Source organism: Garra rufa, chromosome 6, assembly GCF_049309525.1.
Source record: "Garra rufa chromosome 6, GarRuf1.0, whole genome shotgun sequence".
Lineage (NCBI taxonomy): Eukaryota > Metazoa > Chordata > Actinopteri > Cypriniformes > Cyprinidae > Garra > Garra rufa.
In genome coordinates this window covers 24,689,990-24,707,797 of record NC_133366.1, presented here as the reverse complement: position 1 = coordinate 24,707,797, position 17,808 = coordinate 24,689,990, and positions in this window count along the sequence as shown.

Sequence of the window (17,808 nt, the reverse complement as noted above, 5' to 3'; positions counted from 1 at the left end):
GGGTAATATGTCCCATCTGTTCTCCCTCCCACCCTGCAAGCCACCACCTGTAATGACAGAGCTCTCAAGGTCAACAGCACAGTACTGCAGCTATTAATCACAGGCCAAAGGAAGTACCCACCTAAACACACAAACACACACACACACACACACACATAGACACAAGAGAGTCCCACTGTAATCAGAAACACTGCTCTCTGACCTCTGAATCTCCACTTCACGCTAACAATTAAAAATAATGTGTTTCACAAAGTGTAATTACAAAAGTGGGCAGGGAGCACAGAGAGAGAAAGAGTGAGGCGGGGCTTGTGCTGAGATGTTGTCAAAGCTCATGTATTTGTATTATATTAAAGCTTAGCCTATAATACAATGCTACAGCTCACACTCTTGATAAAACTAGAAGTAAAAAAGATTTGCATTGATTATAAAGTCATGATGACTGTTGATGCCTCATATTCTGCTGACATGTTACGTCTGAGGGATTGAAGGAAAAGTGTGCTAAAGGCATCAATAACCTTCTGAAGTTGCTGAAATTACACCGTTGATAGAAATTGCCTTAGATTTTCTGCTCTTATAAGGTCAACCCAATAGAAAAGCAATATCGTTTGAGCAAAATAATCAGTGCTCAAGCTATTATTTGTTTTCTTCAATAAGCGAGGCCAAAGTGAGAGACAGCCGAGAGCAAATGAAAGAGGCGATCAGCATCTGCGTTATTTCAGGAGAATGGAGAAGAAGATCACTATTACCTTACCGAAATGGGAATGCTCCTGTAGATAGCACCACTGCAAACACGACTGGATTGAGGGGCGGTTGAGCAAGTGTTGAAAGCGTGGTGGCCACATTCTGTGACCCTGCCTTAAAAGACACACACATACTTACAAACATTTTGACAGAAGTGGAAATAGGATGGTTTGCTGTGTGATTGCTTTGTAGTATAACCTATTTCCAATCTGTGTGCAGTGACTGCTGTTCACTTCTACAGGTTATCTACAATGCACACATCTGGCGTTCATTAATTTGTATTCATGCCATGGTCTGCCTGAATACTTGATTCTGATTGGCTGGAAGGTGCACAGGTAGTTCCAGTCTTTTTAATCACATTCTGTATTAATGCACTGTCTACACTGAAGAACATACACACTAACTCCCACAAAGAGTTTGAAGATAAAACAGAATTGCTACATTATATTTCTCTTGAAGTAATTAAACTCAGAGCTTCACTGTTAGTGCATGTCAGGTGGTTTTTTGATTCCATGTTGTTTCCAATAAAATTGTGTAATGCACACTTAGCTGTGAATTAGCCCTTATTTATACAACAATTTGTTACTATCTTTGAATTTGATTGGCTGAGCAGTGCTATATTGCTGATAATAGGTTAATTTCAAATATAAGCAAACATCAATGTGCTTTAGGGCTGTCGCAACTCCTCGTTTCAATTCGAGTATTCTGTCAAGTAACCAGCAAAATACTGGAACTGGCTTTTCCATGGACAAGAATCCACATGAACTGTTATTATTTACTTGTGCATGGAGCATCTCAAACTCCATCTCTGCATATTGCTGTGAGTTTGGGTTTATTACAACATTCATCTGGGAACGCACTGTGCCATTTTATCAGATTTTTAAGGTAAATCATTTATAAACCTACGCAAACACAGGAGAATACATCAGTATATTTCTCAATATGCTAAATGTTCATTGTGGTTTCAAAATAAAAGTTGCCTTTTATATGTTTTGATGTCCATATATTCAAGAAATTACAGTGGCTGTGGTAGCATTTTTGTCATAAAGAAATGACCAAATATTAAAGATTAAGTGAAGGTTTGAGTTAAATATTGTTTAGTCAGTATTAAAGTGTTAGTTCACCCAAAAATGAAAATTCTGTCATTAATTACTCACCCTCATGTTGTTCCCAACCTGTAAGACCTATGTTCATCTTTGGAAAACAAATTAAGATATTTTTGATGAAATTCGAGAGCTCTCTGACCCTCCATAGACAGCAAGGGGAACTACTACGGTCAAGGCACGTTGTCCGGATAGCTTGTGATGTTAGCGAGGACCAGGAACCAGGACCAGCAGGAGGAGGAGGTATTTCACACCGGAAATGGGAGTCGAAGGAGTCAATGGAGGAGATGACAGTTGGAGTAACCAGGGAAGAGACAGGAGAGACTTGGAGCAGGAGAAGCCACGTGGTTCCCAGGCCGCAGCCATGATGACGACCCATGGTGGAACCGACGGAGGGAGGAGCCATGGAGGAGGAAGGGCTGACGACTTCAGGGGGGCCAGAGAAACACATGCAGGTGAACGGAATGACTAAACAAGAACAGGAACAGGAAAACCAAATATGGGCATAGTGACACACGAGGGAAAACACAACAACACAGGTCCATAATCCTGACAATATTTTAGTATTATGATTACTTGCTTTTGATACTTCATCTGTTAGTAACTAATTATTATTGCTTTATTGTTATTATCTATCTTATGTATTTTACGCAATTTCAAAGGCTATTGTTTGCTTTTATTTTTATTAACTCAAACAAATTAATTATAACTAGATAAAAAGTTTGTTAGCAAACTTTAAGTTGGCTTGAGAAAGCCTAGCCAGTAAGTTTTAAGTAGTTTTAAAAGCTTTTAGTTTAGAAATTTTAAAGGTTTTCAGTTTGAAATAGTTTTAGTTTGATTAATAAAGTTTGAAGATAGATAGGCTAGATAGATATAAATAGTTTGAAAATAGATAGATTTATAGATATAAATAGTTAGAATATATAGTTTGAATGTGAATAGATGCTAAGGTGTTGCTATGCGGTTGCTAAGGTACCCAGGGTGGTTGCTAAGGTGTTGCTATGCGGTTGCTATGCGGTTGCTAGCATTATTTAAGCAAGACTAGCAAGTCGTTAACATGATTTTTAGCATGACTAGCAAGTCGCTAGCATGATTTTAGCATGACTAGCAAGTCGCTAGCATGATTTTAGCATGACTAGCAAGTCGCTAGCATGATTTTAGCATTATTTTAGCATGACTAGCAAAGTCGCTAGCATGATTCTAGCATGACTAACAAGTCGCTAGCATGGTATTAGCATGACTAGCAAGTCGCTAGCATGATTTTAGCAAGACTAGCAAGTCGCTAGCATGATTTTAGCAAGACTAGCAAGTCGCTAATATTATTTAATCAAGACTAGCAAGTCGCTAACATGATTTTTAGCATGACTAGCAAGTCGCTAGCATGATTTTACCATGACTAACAAGTTGCTAGCATGATTTTAGCATGACTAGCAAGTCACTAGCATGATTTTAGCATGACTTGCAAGTTGCTAGCATGATTTTAGCACGACTAGCAAGTCGCTAGCATGATTTTAGCATTATTTTAGCATGACTAGCAAAGTCGCTAGCATGATTCTAGCATGACTAGCAAGTCGCTAGCATGATTTTAGCATGACTAGCAAGTCGCTAGCATGATTTTAGCATGACTAGTAAGTCGTTAGCATGATTTTAGCATTATTTTAGCATGACTAGCAAGTCGCTTGCATTATTTTAGCATGACTAGCAAGTCGCTAGCATGATTTTAGCATGACTAGCAAGTCGCTAGTATTATTTAAGCAAGACTAGCAAGTCGCTAGCATGATTTTTAACATGACTAGCAAGTCGCTAGCCTGATTTTAGCATGACTAGCAAGTCGCTAGCACGATTTTAGCACGACTAGCAAATCGCTAGCATGATTTTATCATTATTTTAGCATGACTAGCAAGTCGCTAGCATGATTTTATCATTATTTTAGCATGACTAGCAAGTCGCTAGCATGATTTTAGCATGACTAGCAAGTAGCTAGCATGATTTTAGCAAGACTAGCAAGTCGTTAGCATGATTTTAGCATTACTAGCAAGTCGCTAGCATGATTTTAGCACGACTAGCAAGTCTCTAGCATGATTTTAGCACGACTAGCAAGTCGCTAACATGATTTTAGCATTATTTTAGCATGACTAGCAAATTGCTAGCATGATTTTAGCATTATTTAGCATGACTAACAAGTCGCTAGCATGATTTTAGCATGACTAGCAAGTCGCTAGCATGATTTTACCATTATTTTAGCATGACTAGCAAGTTGCTAGCATGATTTTAGCATTATTTTAACATGACTAGCAAGTCGCTAGCATTATTTTAGCATGACTAGCAAGTCGCTAGCATGATTTTAACAAAACTAGCAAGTCGCTAGCATGATTTTAGCAAGACTAGCAAGTCGCTAGCATGATTTTAGCAAGACTAACAAGTCGTTAGCATGATTTTAACATTACTAGCAAGTCGCTAGCATGATTTTAGCACGACTAGCAAGTGTCTAGCATGATTTTAGCACGACTAGCAAGTCGCTAGCATGATTTTAGCATTATTTTAACATGACTAGCAAGTCGCTAGCATTATTTTAGCATGACTAGCAAATCGCTAGCATGATTTTAGCATTATTTAGCATGACTAGCAAGTCGCTAGCATGATTTTAGCATGACTAGCAAGTCGCTAGCATGATTTTAGCATTACTAGCAAGTCACTAGCATGATTTTAGCACGACTACCAAGTCGCGAGCATGATTTTAGCACGACTAGCAAGTCGCTAGCATGATTTTAGCACGACTAGCAAGTCTCTATCATGATTTTAGCACGACTAGCAAGTCGCTAGCATGATTTTAGCATTACTAGCAAGTCACTAGCATGATTTTAGCACGACTAGCAAGTCGCTAGCATGATTTTAGCAGATAGATAGATAGATAGATAAAGGTTTGAAGATAGATAGATAGATAGATAGATAGATAGATAGATAGATAGATAGATAGATAGATAGATAGATAGATAGATAGATAGATAGATAGATAGATAGATAAAGGTTTGAAGATAGATAGATAGATAGATAGATAGATAGATAGATAGATAGATAGATAGATAGATAGATAAATAGATAGATAGATAGATAGATAGATAAGGTTTGAAGATAGATAGATAGAAAGATAGATAGATAAGGTTTGAAGATAGATAGATAGATAGATAGATAGATAGATAGATAGATAGATAGATAGATAGATAGATAGACAGACAGACAGATAGATAGATAGATAGATAGATAGATAGATAGATAGATAGATAGATAGATAGATAGATAGATAGATAGATAGATAGATAGATAAAGGTTTGAAGATAGATAGATAGATAGATAGATAGATAGATAGATAGATAGATAGATAGATAGATAGATAAAGGTTTGAAGATAGATAGATAGATAGATAGATAGATAGATAGATAGATAGATAGATAGATAGATAGATAGATAGATAGATAGATAGATAAGGTTTGAAGATAGATAGATAGAAAGATAGATAGATAAGGTTTGAAGATAGATAGATAGATAGATAGATAGATAGATAGATAGATAGATAGATAGATAGATAGATATAGATAGATAGATAGATAGATAGATAGATAGATAGATAGATAGATAGATAGATAGATAGATAGATAGATAGATAAAGGTTTGAAGATAGATAGATAGATAGATAGATAGATAGATAGATAGATAGATAGATAGATAGATAGATAGATAGATAGATAGATAGATAGATAGATAAGGTTTGAAGATAGATAGATAGATAGATAGATAGATAGATAGATAGATAGATAGATAGATAGATAGATAGATAAAGGTTTGAAGATAGATAGATAGATAGATAGATAGATAGATAGATAGATAGATAGATAGATAGATAGATAGATAGATAGATAGATAGATAGATAGATAGATAGATAGATAGATAGATAAAGGTTTGAAGATAGATAGATAGATAGATAGATAGATAGATAGATAGATAGATAGATAGATAGATAGATAGATAGATAGATAGATAGATAAGGTTTGAAGATAGATAGATAGATAGATAGATAGATAGATAGATAGATAGATAGATAGATAGATAGATAGATAGATAGATAGATAGATAGATAGATAGATAGATAAGGTTTGAAGATAGATAGATAGAAATATAGATAGATAGATAGATAAGGTTTGAAGATAGATAGATAGATAGATAGATAGATAGATAGATAGATAGATAAGGTTTGAAGATAGATAGATAGATAGATAGATAGATAGATAGATAGATAGATAGATAGATAGATAGATAGATAGATAGATAGATAGATAGATAGATAGATAGATAGATAGATAGATAGATAGATTAGTTATCAGTTAGAAAGAACATAGATAGCTTAAAGCTTAATTGAGTATCAATGGCTTCTAGCAGTTTACATTAAACATAGTTCAAACAGACATGGACTTTTGGTCAATGAAAGTCTATGGGACCTTTTTATGATTTGTAATATTAATTTTTAAGAAAACCATAACTCAAACCAGTCTGAAAAGATATAGCACACTAAGTCTGAACAGTATGAAGATCTGACCCGAGTTTGGAGTATGTAGCTTGAACGGTCTAGGAGGAGTTAGTGTCTAAATATTTTTCGGTAAAAAAAATAAGAATAATAATAAGTTTAAATAGGATTTCAGTAAGTTGGCTTTCCCAAGCCAACTTAATTATCAGATTACTTGATTAACTGAGTAATGTGACAAAGTGACCTTACAAGTGTCTTTATGAGTTTACTCATCCACTCAACCAATAAAAAAAATAAAATAAAAAAAATACAAATTCATTGATTAATGAAATAAGTGGTTGTCTTTATGAGTGAGCCATTGTATCATTCACTTAACTGACCCTTCACAAAGACCCACCCTCCTTAGTTAGAAGATATCTTGTTTAAATGTGGAAAGATGTCAATACGCACTATTAAGTTTTCAAAGTTAATCTAGTCTCTGGTTTATTTGTCAGACAAAATGGCGGATTCGCTGTTATGATTGGTCAGATCGTCAGTCAGTCAAGCTCCCTGCGAAGGGTCGTTCATTGAACTGTTTAATTAAGTAGTGTCAAGTTGTTAGTTCGTTCAAGCTGCTTTTTATAACTACAGCACTTTTGTTTGTGTTATATTGTTTAAATAACCTGTTTTTAAATTAATTTGATTCTTTAGATAAAAATGTGTTTACTAAAGTTAAAATGAACTAAAATTGTGTCAAAATCAATTGCCCTTGGCTTACAGTTTACCTGTATAAGACAGTGATATATAGGGATGTGTACTAAATTAGATGCAAAGTGAATAGCAATGGCTCAGCACTCATTGTCTTGCACCGCTGAATGACAATCACAAAAAGATGATCCACAAAAATCACCCATTACAGAGGATTGTGTAGCTCCTTATTGCGAGAAAATGGAATGTGCCTGGACACATATTTGAAGGCTGGACTCCGTACGGTGAAAATGAGATTTGTCAGTGTTGAGGGAATAGATATATTCATCATCGCTGGCTGACTGTCACAGTCTCGTTGGGGTGTTGAAACACATATTAGGGTGTAACAGGCCGAGCCAGCTTCATCCGTGTGTGAGCCGCGGAGACATCAAGAATTATCAGTATAATAAGGTCTTAGTTCTCCCTGCTGCCAAAATGGTAATCCAGATTTTGGATCATTTTCTGTTTTGTGAACTAACAAGCTTTGCACTATTTTTGGACGTCTTGCTTGTCACTCTGCATGTGAATGATTTGTTTTGTGTAACCACCATCTAAAAAACATCCTCAAATTCTGAAAAGCATTTGAGGAATTGTGAATTTAATGTCATAAATTTTAAATGTCAAACATTATATAAGAAATAACATTAAGGCTGTTAGTGATAATTGTAATTGGGCCATTCTACAGAACTGGTTCAAAGTCAGAGCTGGAAACATTTTGAAAATAAATAAATAAATATTTTTTCCACAAATTGTATGTATGCAAACTGTGTAATATCCAGTTTGCAAATTTCTAGTATCTGTGCAGTTCATTCTCATATTGTATTTGTCCTCTAACCAAATTTGGCACTACCGAAACATAATAACATTTAGCTATTTAACATATTAGCTATTTTATTAAAAGGTAAATCAATAACAATTACAATATGTCAAGTGTAATTTGTGAGATTTGTTGTATGTTGAATCTAATCTTACTTTTTAAAAGGCATAAAGTTAATCATACTAATTACAAAGTTAAGGATTGTGTAACGCCAGGCCAGCAGAGGGAGCCCTTACTCACTCTGACTGTTACTGCTCCCTCTGCTTCCTTCTGTGGTAACTTCCTGTTTGTCAGCCATTTAAGGAGGGCCATGCCAAACAGGCCCTTGCAAAGTATTGTTTTGCTGTGTGGACTCTACTAAGCGTTTCTCTTGTTTCATTGCCTTGTTTTTGCCACGGTTTTGTTTTCATTGTCATAGTCATAGTTATTTTTCCATTGCCATAGTTTTGCCTTGCTTCATTGTTTTGTTTATTTTGATACTTTGGACTGCTCACTTGGATTTTGACCCTCACATGTATTTTTTGGATTTACGCTTTTGTCTTTCCCTGGGTGTTACTGTTCGCTGGTGTTTGACCCTGCCTGTCTCGACTATGATCTGTAATAAAGCTCGCAATTGGATCTACCATGCTGTCATCGAGTCCTGCATTACAGAATACTTCGCCTACCACAGATCCAGCAGCTTTTTCACCACAGATCGTCATGAACCCGGGAGATCGTCTAGTGTGTCTTCGTCAACAGAACCTGCCCATTGAGGACTATGTGGCTGACTTTTGTGAGCTCATCAGGTAGACTTTAAGGACTCATTACTCAAGGACATTTTTTGCTTTGGTTTGGACAAAAATATAAAATGCTGTATGCCACACAATACCCCATACTGGTCACTAGAACATTTCATTGACTGTGCACTCGAGTTGGCTGGTTCACCTTATGCTGTTGGGATTGCGGATGAGGAGCCCCACAATCCCACAGTACCCACACCACCAGAACATTTTCACATCCCATACATCACGTCTGGAATTGTTCATGTCATGCCTGCCAAGCCAAAGCCTGTTCACGTCATGTCTGCCAAGCCAAAGCCTGCTCACATCACGTCTGCCAAGCCAAAGCCTGTTCAAGTCACGTTTACCAAGCCAAACCCCTCTCATGTCACATCTGCTAAGCCTGCTACCAAGCCACAGCCTGCTTACATCACATCTACCAAACCACGACCTGCTCACGCCATGCCTGCCGCTCCAGGGCCTGCTCATGCAATGCCTGCCGCTCCAGGGCTTGCTCACACCATTCCTGCCATCCCTAAGCCTGTTCACAAGATGGCCGCCACGCCAGAGCCGGCACAAAAGATGGCCGCCACGCCTAAGCCTGCACACAAGATGGCCGCCCTTCCAAAGCCTGTTCACAAGATGGCCGCCATCCCAAAGCCAGTTCACAAGATGGCTGCCCTTCCCACTGCTAAGGCAAGTCACGTTAAAGCTGCAGTTCCTGCGGAGTCAAGTCACTTTACGGCTGTTGATCCTGCAAAGTCAAGTCCCTTTACAGCCGCTGTTCCTGCAAGGTCCGGTAACGTTACAGCTACGGTTCCTTCAAAGCCAAGTCAAGTCACAGCTGTTTCCATGAGCCAAGCTAAGATACAGTTGATCTTCATGAGCCAAGCCAAGTTACAGCAGATCTTCATGAGCCAAGCCAAGTTGCTGCTGTTATTCCAGAGCCAAGTCACGTCTCGTCTGACCTGCCAGAGCCACGCCATGTCTCGCCTGACCTGCCAGGGCCATGCCATGTCTCGTCTAATCTGCCAGAGCTACATGTTATGATTACCAGTGTAACGGACCCTCCTCTAATGTCAGTGCAGGCTGCAGGTATACCAATGACACCTACGCTCCCTAGCCAAGCAAGCCACACAGAGCCGACGCTCCCAAGCCAAGCAAGCCACGCAGAGCCGACGCTCCCAAGCCAAGCAAGCCACACAGAACTGACGCTCCCAAGCCTCACACCTTCTAGCCCGGTGGGCATCCCATTAACCACTGCACTACCTGTGATGGCCATCGCCATTTTAAGTGTGTGGGCTGCACACTGCACTCCAGAGGCCTCGTCTGTCCATGAGTCTGTCCACGTGTACGCTGCGCCAATGCCTCTTATGGAGGCGGCATTTACGGCGGAACCCCCTGAGGAGGCAGCTCCCACTGCAGATCCTCAAAAGGGGGTACCACCCATTGATGAACTCACTGTCTGCTCAACCACTGCCAATGATCCTGCTCTGCCATGGCTACCCAAGCTACCTGCTCCGCCATGGCCTGCTGTTCTGCCTGCAACGCCAAGGCTTCCTGCTCTGCCTTCTCCGCCATGGCTCCCTGCTCTACCTGCACCGCCAAGGCTCCATGCTCTGCCTGCTCCGCCATGGCTCCCTGCTCTACCTGCACCGCCAAGGCTCCCTGCTCTGCCTGCAACGCCAAGGCTTCCTGCTCTGCCTGCTCCGCCATGGCTTCCTGCTTTGCCTGCACCACCAAGGCTCCCTGCTCTGCCTGCTCTGCCATGGCTTCCTGCTCTGCCTGCTCCGCCATGGCTTCCTGCTCTGCCTGCTCTGCCATGGCTTCCTGCTCTGCCTGCTCCGCCATGGCTTCCTGCTCTGCCTGCTCCGCCAAGGCTCCCTGCTCTGCCTGCTCTGCCATGGCTTCCTGCTCTGCCTGCTCTGCCATGGCTTCCTGCTCTGCCTGCTCCGCCATGGCTTTCTGCTCTGCCGGCCCCGCCATGGCTTCCTGCTCTGCCTGCTCCGCCATGGCTTCCTGCTCTGCCTGCAACGCCAAGGCTTCCTGCTCTGCCTGCTCCGCCATGGCTTCCTGCTTTGCCTGCACTGCCTAGGCTTCCTGCTCTGCTGACCCCGCCATGGCTTCCACTACTCCACAGTCTGCTATTGCTTCACGGTCCAGGCCCACTTCCGCTTCATGATCCAGGTCTGCTATTGCTCCATGGCCCAGGTCCTCCAAGTTTCCACTGTCTGCCACTGTTCCACAGCCCAGGTACTCCATTGCCTCACTGTCTGCTATTGCTCCATGGCCCAGGACCTCCATTGCTCCACTGTCTGCCCCTGCTCCACGGCCCAGGTCCTCCATTGTTCCACTGTCTGCCATTGCTCCATGGCCCAGGACCTCCAGTGCTCCACTGTCTGCCTCTGCTCCAAGGTCCAGGCCCTGACTCTGAACCTGTTCCTCTGCATGGACCTGGCCTTCCGTCCCACCCCCCTGTTGTACCCCCTGTTGTTTTCATTGTCATAGTCATAGTTATTTTTCCATTGCTATAGTTTTGCCTTGCTTCATTGTCTTGTTTATTTTGATACTTTGGACTGCTCACTTGGATTTTGACCCTCGCATGTATTTTTGGATTTACGCTTTTGTCTTTCCCTGGATGTTACTGTTTGCTGGTGTTTGACCCTGCCTGTCTCGACTACGATCTGTAATAAAGCTCGCAATTGGATCTACCACGCTGTCGTCGAGTCCTGCGTTACAGTTCAGCAGCTGCCTTAAAATTTTAAGTTAACTTATAAGTTATAAGTTAAATCAACTTAAAACTACTATTCATTTCAACTCACAACAATAAAATGAGTTCAAATTAATTGTACTTTTAAGTTGTTTTAACTTATAAGTTAAAATTACTCATACTTTAAAGTTGATTAAACTTAAATTTTATTGCAGCTGCTAAACTTTTTACATTGTATCATAACATCTTAGTTGATTCATTCTATATTTTTGACAAAACATCCTATGTTTTGGTCATGACTGCACATTTTCGGTAGTGACAGCAATGTTTTGGTTGCGATCACGTCACATTACAGAATTTTAACTCACATACTAAAACATTACTAAAACATAATAAAATACTAAACATTTGCATAACTGTAGTAAAATGTTGCTTATTGTACAAACATTACTAAAGTATGTTACCATTGTGTGATAGTTGCTCCCTTTAGTTGGGCACTTGGCCATTGACTTTGGTTGAATTAAGTAAAATTGTTGAAACTGTATGCTGTCACTTTTTTCAATAATATGTCATGGTCCTGACTGCACTGACATACCTTTTACTATGTGGCCTTTTTGAAATCATTGACTGACAGCTGGATTTGGACATATGTGACTCGCCAGATAAGTATTAAAATCTTTAAAAACAACAATTTTAAGTTTTGAACTTTCATTATCTAGTTGTTATTAACTGTCCCATTAAAAGAGCTCTTCTCATAACCCCTATTATGCAATGTACACAAGCTCAGTTTAACTGATTTGTGTACAGATCTTATGAAACAGGAGACAATTCCTTTAAAGGGGTCCTCGGATGCCAAACTCACTTTTACATGTTGTTTGAACATAAATATGTGTTGGCAGTGTGTGAGCACAACCACCCTACAATGATAAAAATCCACCCAGTGGTATTTTTTTTTTTTTTAAACTTTAAAAGAAATATACCCTTTTTCAAACCAGGTAATTCTCAGGTGTTCTGTTGTTGGATGTAGTAATGAACATAGCTGTCATCATTTACTCCAGACATCTGAGCCGCTGAAGACACAGAGGATTAATGTTACTTTCGTTTTTGAAAGAAATTCGCCGATCCCCGATCTACATAAATATGTCAATGTTCGTGCAAATCATTTGTGATGCAGCTTCACCTACAGAAGAAGTGAGTATAAGGGTTTTTATTATCTATCTTTGCAAATCATGTTTCTTAATAATGTGCTAGTTAGCAAGTTTCAGGCTAAATGCAGCTAAAGTAAACATTACAGCTGGTCACCCCACAGCAGAGAGGGGCAGGGTGAGCAGAGCTCATTAGCATTTAAAGGACTATTCAACAGAATGGCTCGATCTAAAAGGGCTGATTTTGACAAGGTAAAAAGAGAGGGGTTTTTTTAATCACTGAGAAATTTTAGCCTAAGTATGTTATAGACTTCTCATTAAGACCCTAAAGAATCATATCAACTTGTGGAAAATGGGTATCCGATGAATGCTTTAAACGTTTTACTAGTTTACCAGTGACATAGTTTAATAATGTAATCAATCAAAAGAAATTACAAAGTTATGTTATATTAATGTGTTAAATAAGGGGTGGGGAACATTGATCCTGGAAGGCTGGTGTCCCTGCAGAGTTTAGCTCCAACCTTGAAAAAACAACCATGGCATGAAATGTAAAAATTCTCTCAATATAATTTACATAAATTGAAATTTAGAAGTTATGGATTGGGACAGCCACTTCCCAATTGAAAGTACCCAATAAATTATGGTTTTATATATATTAAGCGTACTGATATTTTAAATATTATTGTGGGGTTCAAGAGATAATAGAATGACCTTAGTAAACATCTGAGATTTAGATACTTAAATGCTTTTGAAATGTGTTTTTTTTTTTTTTTTTGGCTTGTGAGACAGCAGTTTGCACTAATGCTATTAAATGGCCCAATTATAACGTTTTAATAATTGTTCTAGTTCTCAGAGAACAGTAAAGTCTACTTACAACATAGAGGAATAATGTCGTTTTTCAAGCTGATGAACAATAAAAACATTGCCAGTCTTTCAATGTTATTATAAGCAGCAAGCTTATAATAAAAAGAAAGTTATTGTATGTTGGTAGACGCTAATACAAAAATTTTCTTCAAAGTGATCGTTCTTGGTGTAAACAGGCCTTAACATATCTTTTGATTTCTAATATTTCTAATTTTTTAATGAATCTTTTTTTCGTATTTAGCTGGGTCTCAGCTTATGATTTTTTATTTTATTGAATGAGATTGATTAAAAATACCAATAAATGTGTTTAGCAGTGTATAGCAGCTATTCTCAAATTAAAAATGATGAGACTAATATCTTACATTCAGTTTGTTTTATGAAAAACGCCAAGAGAATATAATTGAAAAGGCTTTATTTTATTTTATTGGAGAAGCTTGTGTCTATGCTCAATGTACAGCGATGACATAGAAGAACCATTTTTGGTTCCACAAAGAACCATTCAATCAAAGGTTCTTTAAAGAACCATCTCTTTCTTACCTTTTTATAATCTGAAGAACCATTTTTTTGCCACAAAGAACCTTTTGTGAAACAGAAAGATTCTTCAGATGTTAAAGGTTCTTTATGGAACCCAACAAAAAAGGTTGTTCTATGGCATCGTGAAGCACCTTTATTTTTAAGAGTGTCTATGAGACATTTTGTATCTTTAAAGAACTTTATTTACAACAAATGTATTTGCCATTCTGCTTTGCCCTTTCTATCCTTGGCATAAAAAACAAATCTCCTCAGCGTAGCAAAAAGAGCAGCGCCTGACAACAGAAAATAAATAAGCAAGTTTTCAGTGATTTGCTCCAGGACCGAATGGTAGATGAGTAATACCACTAGAGCGAACCGTTCCCTCTGCCCTGCCTCTGTGTAATTAGATTGTAATTGTACCACAGTGAGATGCCCAAAGGAACCAAGTCGTCAAATCAATTGCACTCTCCTGATTCACTGCCATTTTTGTTAGCTTTCTTTGGATGAATAATTGAAACATCTTGAAAGCGACAAAAGGCTTTGGGTAGACGTACCTGCTAAGCTCCTTACTGAGTGATGAATTGATTTTTGTGAATGGATGAAAATGTAGCCGTCCTGGGAGGTCTCATTTCAATTTGACAATACATGCTCCTCAGTTAATGCAACATAGAGACATGGTAATTAGATTACCATTAATAATTAGAGCGCCTTACATGCTCCTTGATCAGAAAAATGCTGCCACATGGGTGCATTTTTACAATTCTGTATGAGTTGAAACTGAAAGAATAGAATAGAATAGAATTCTATTCATAGTAGAAACATATACAGACAATTATCACAAGGACAAAATGAACTTACAAAAGACATTGTAACATCAGTCCATCCATACTGGCAGTGGAGTTCACACTCCATTTACTGTTTAATTTATTTAGATTAGTGTCACATTACAATCAGTCTGGAGCACCTCGCTGCATAAGAAGAACAATCAAAATCTAAAACAGAAATCAAACAGACAGGGTCATGAAGTTAAATAGCATAGAGCGTGAGAGATGAGGAGGGAGTTCATGCCATTACTAACCCAAAATCCTTCATGGGCGCATCAGGACACAGCTGTATGAGCGCGAAAGCAATCACACCGTTCATTTCAATAATGCTTAATCAGATGCTGAAACAAATGAAGGGCATATTGTTGTTTTAGTGTGCTTAGTATATAAATGCAAATTTTTGCAGATTGCCTAGTTTGTGCTTTGAATTTAAACATTTTCTTGTCTTGGATTAGAAATCGTAATTTTGCCTTCAAATCCATCAATTTTTCTGGCATAGTTTTTATAATCTCAAACACACCTTTAGAGTATTTTAAAGGATTAGTTCACTTCCAGAATACAAATATCCTGATTTACTCACCCCCATGTCATCCAAGATGTTCATGTCTTCAACCAGAAATGAAGGTTTTTGAGGAAAACATTCTAGAATTTTTCTTCATATAATGGACTTCAATGGGGACCAATGGGTTGAAGGTCCAAATTGCAGTTTCAATGCAGCTTCAAAGGGCTCTACATGATCTGAGCAGAGCAATAAGGGTCTTATCTAGTGAAACTATCTGCCGTTTTAACCACAAATGCTCACAAATGTCACACGTGACGTAGGTGCAATGCAAGTACCAACCCAGCGAACGTGCAAAGAAAGTCAAACACCCTTTACAAAAAAAGGTAAAACAACAATGTTGGACAATTTTAAAGTTGAAGGAGAAAATGATATGGAGTTTTTCGCCCTATACCCTACCTTTTTAAGCCAAAGTACACAGACGAAGTAGACCTATGGCCTCCTTAAGTTAGCGAAGTAGACCTATGGCTTTCTTAGGTTACCTTGAGGAAAGTGGATGAAATTGAGAATTTTCTTTTTATAAATTATGTCAGTACTAATAAAGTTACCAAGGAAAGGATTAAAATTAGCTCACATTAATATTTGTAGCCTTCGGAATAAACTTGTTGAAATATCTGATGTTTTGATTGCAAATAATATTCATGTTTTAGCTGTAACAGAGACACATCTTGGTCAAGCATTCTCTGATGATGTAGTAAATATAAATGGTTATAATATTTATAGGGAAGATAGAAATAAACATGGTGGAGGTGTTGCCATATACATTCAAAGTCATATTCCAGTAAAAATAAGGCAAGATTTAATGCCTGTAGATGTAGAGGCTCTGTGGTTACAAGTACAGTTACCATTTGTCAAATCAATATTTGTTGGTTGGTGTTACAGACCACCATGTGCAAATAGTTGTTATTTAAATGAATTGTGTGATATGATTGATAATGTATGTGACACTGGAAATGAAATTTACTTGATGGGTGATTTAAATATTAACTGGATGTCTCAGGTTTGTTCTCTAAAGACTAAAGTGGTGAATGTAATTAATGCATGTAATTTAACACAAGTTATTGATCAACCAACAAGAATTAATGTAAATAGTTTTGGTGAGAGAACATTTACTTGTATAGACCATATTTATACAAATGCTGTGGAAATGTGCTCTAAGGGTGTATCTGTTCCTATTGGGTGTAGTGATCATAATATAATAGCGATCCTAAAGGAAGACCAAAAGTAATTTATAAAAGATCATATAGGAAATTTTGTCAGGACTTATTTTGCAATGATGTAAACAATATATGTTGGGCTGATGTTTACAAGGAAGGTCATCCTGATGATGCATTAGTAGCTTTTGAAAGATTATTTTATTCTTTGGTGGATAAACATGCACCTATGAAAAAACATACAGTGAAGAATATTAGGGCACCATGGATTGATAATGAATTGAAGAGCATAACGGTAGAAAGAGATTTAGCAAAGGGTATAGCAAATAGAACTGGGAATAAACAGGATTGGGAAGTCTGTTGTAAATTGCGTAATCAAGTAACTAAGATTAATAGAAAAAAGAAAAGGACATTTTATAAAGTAAAAATAAGTGAAAATAAATATGATGGAAAAAATTTGTGGAATATTATTAATGAAATAATGGGTAGGAAATCAGGTCAAACTCCTTTTTTTTTATTGAGACAGGGGATTTATTTTTAACCAAATCAGATGAAATTGCCATTTATTTTAATGACTTTTTTTTTTATAAGTAAAGTGAATAAGCTTAGAGAAGAAATGTTAATTGATAATGTTACATCAAGTGAAAAGCAAATTGAAAATATGGTAAGTGATAACCCAGCCCTATGTTTTGAATTGAATGAACTAAATGTACAGCAAGTGTACAAAAATTATTAATGATAAATATAGATAAACCATCGGGAATGGATAACTTAGATGGTCGTCTTGTAAAATTAGCAGCCAGTTGTTTGGCAGGACCAGTTTGCCACATTTTTAATCTGAGTATTAAAGAAGGGATTTTCCCTTTAGCTTGGAAAGAAGCAAAGGTCATTCCTTTACAGAAAAATGCAGCATCAAGTTTTAATTGTGCTAATAGTCGACCAATAAGTTTATTGCCAGTTCTTATAGTCTGTGAACAAATTCAATTATTCTTTAAGGAAAATAGTTTATTCTCTGATTTTCAACATGCATATCGAGTAGGACATTCAACAGGAACAGCATTAACACAGATAATTGATGATTGTTTAGTGCAGATTGATGATAGTAATTTAGTAGGAACAGTATTGTAGGATTTTAGCTCTGCTTTTGATGTACTGGACCATAACTTATTGCTGGAAACATATAAATGGTATAAATTTACTTCTTCCACTGTGCACTGGTTTAAAAGTAATCTGACTAGTAGGAGGCAATGTGTATTTTACAATGGAAGTTTCTCGGAAGTAAAAGAGTTGCAATGTGGTGTGCCTCAAGGAAGCTGTCTAGGACCATTGTTATTTTCTATTTTTACCAATGATCTTCCTTTGGTTTTAAAGCAT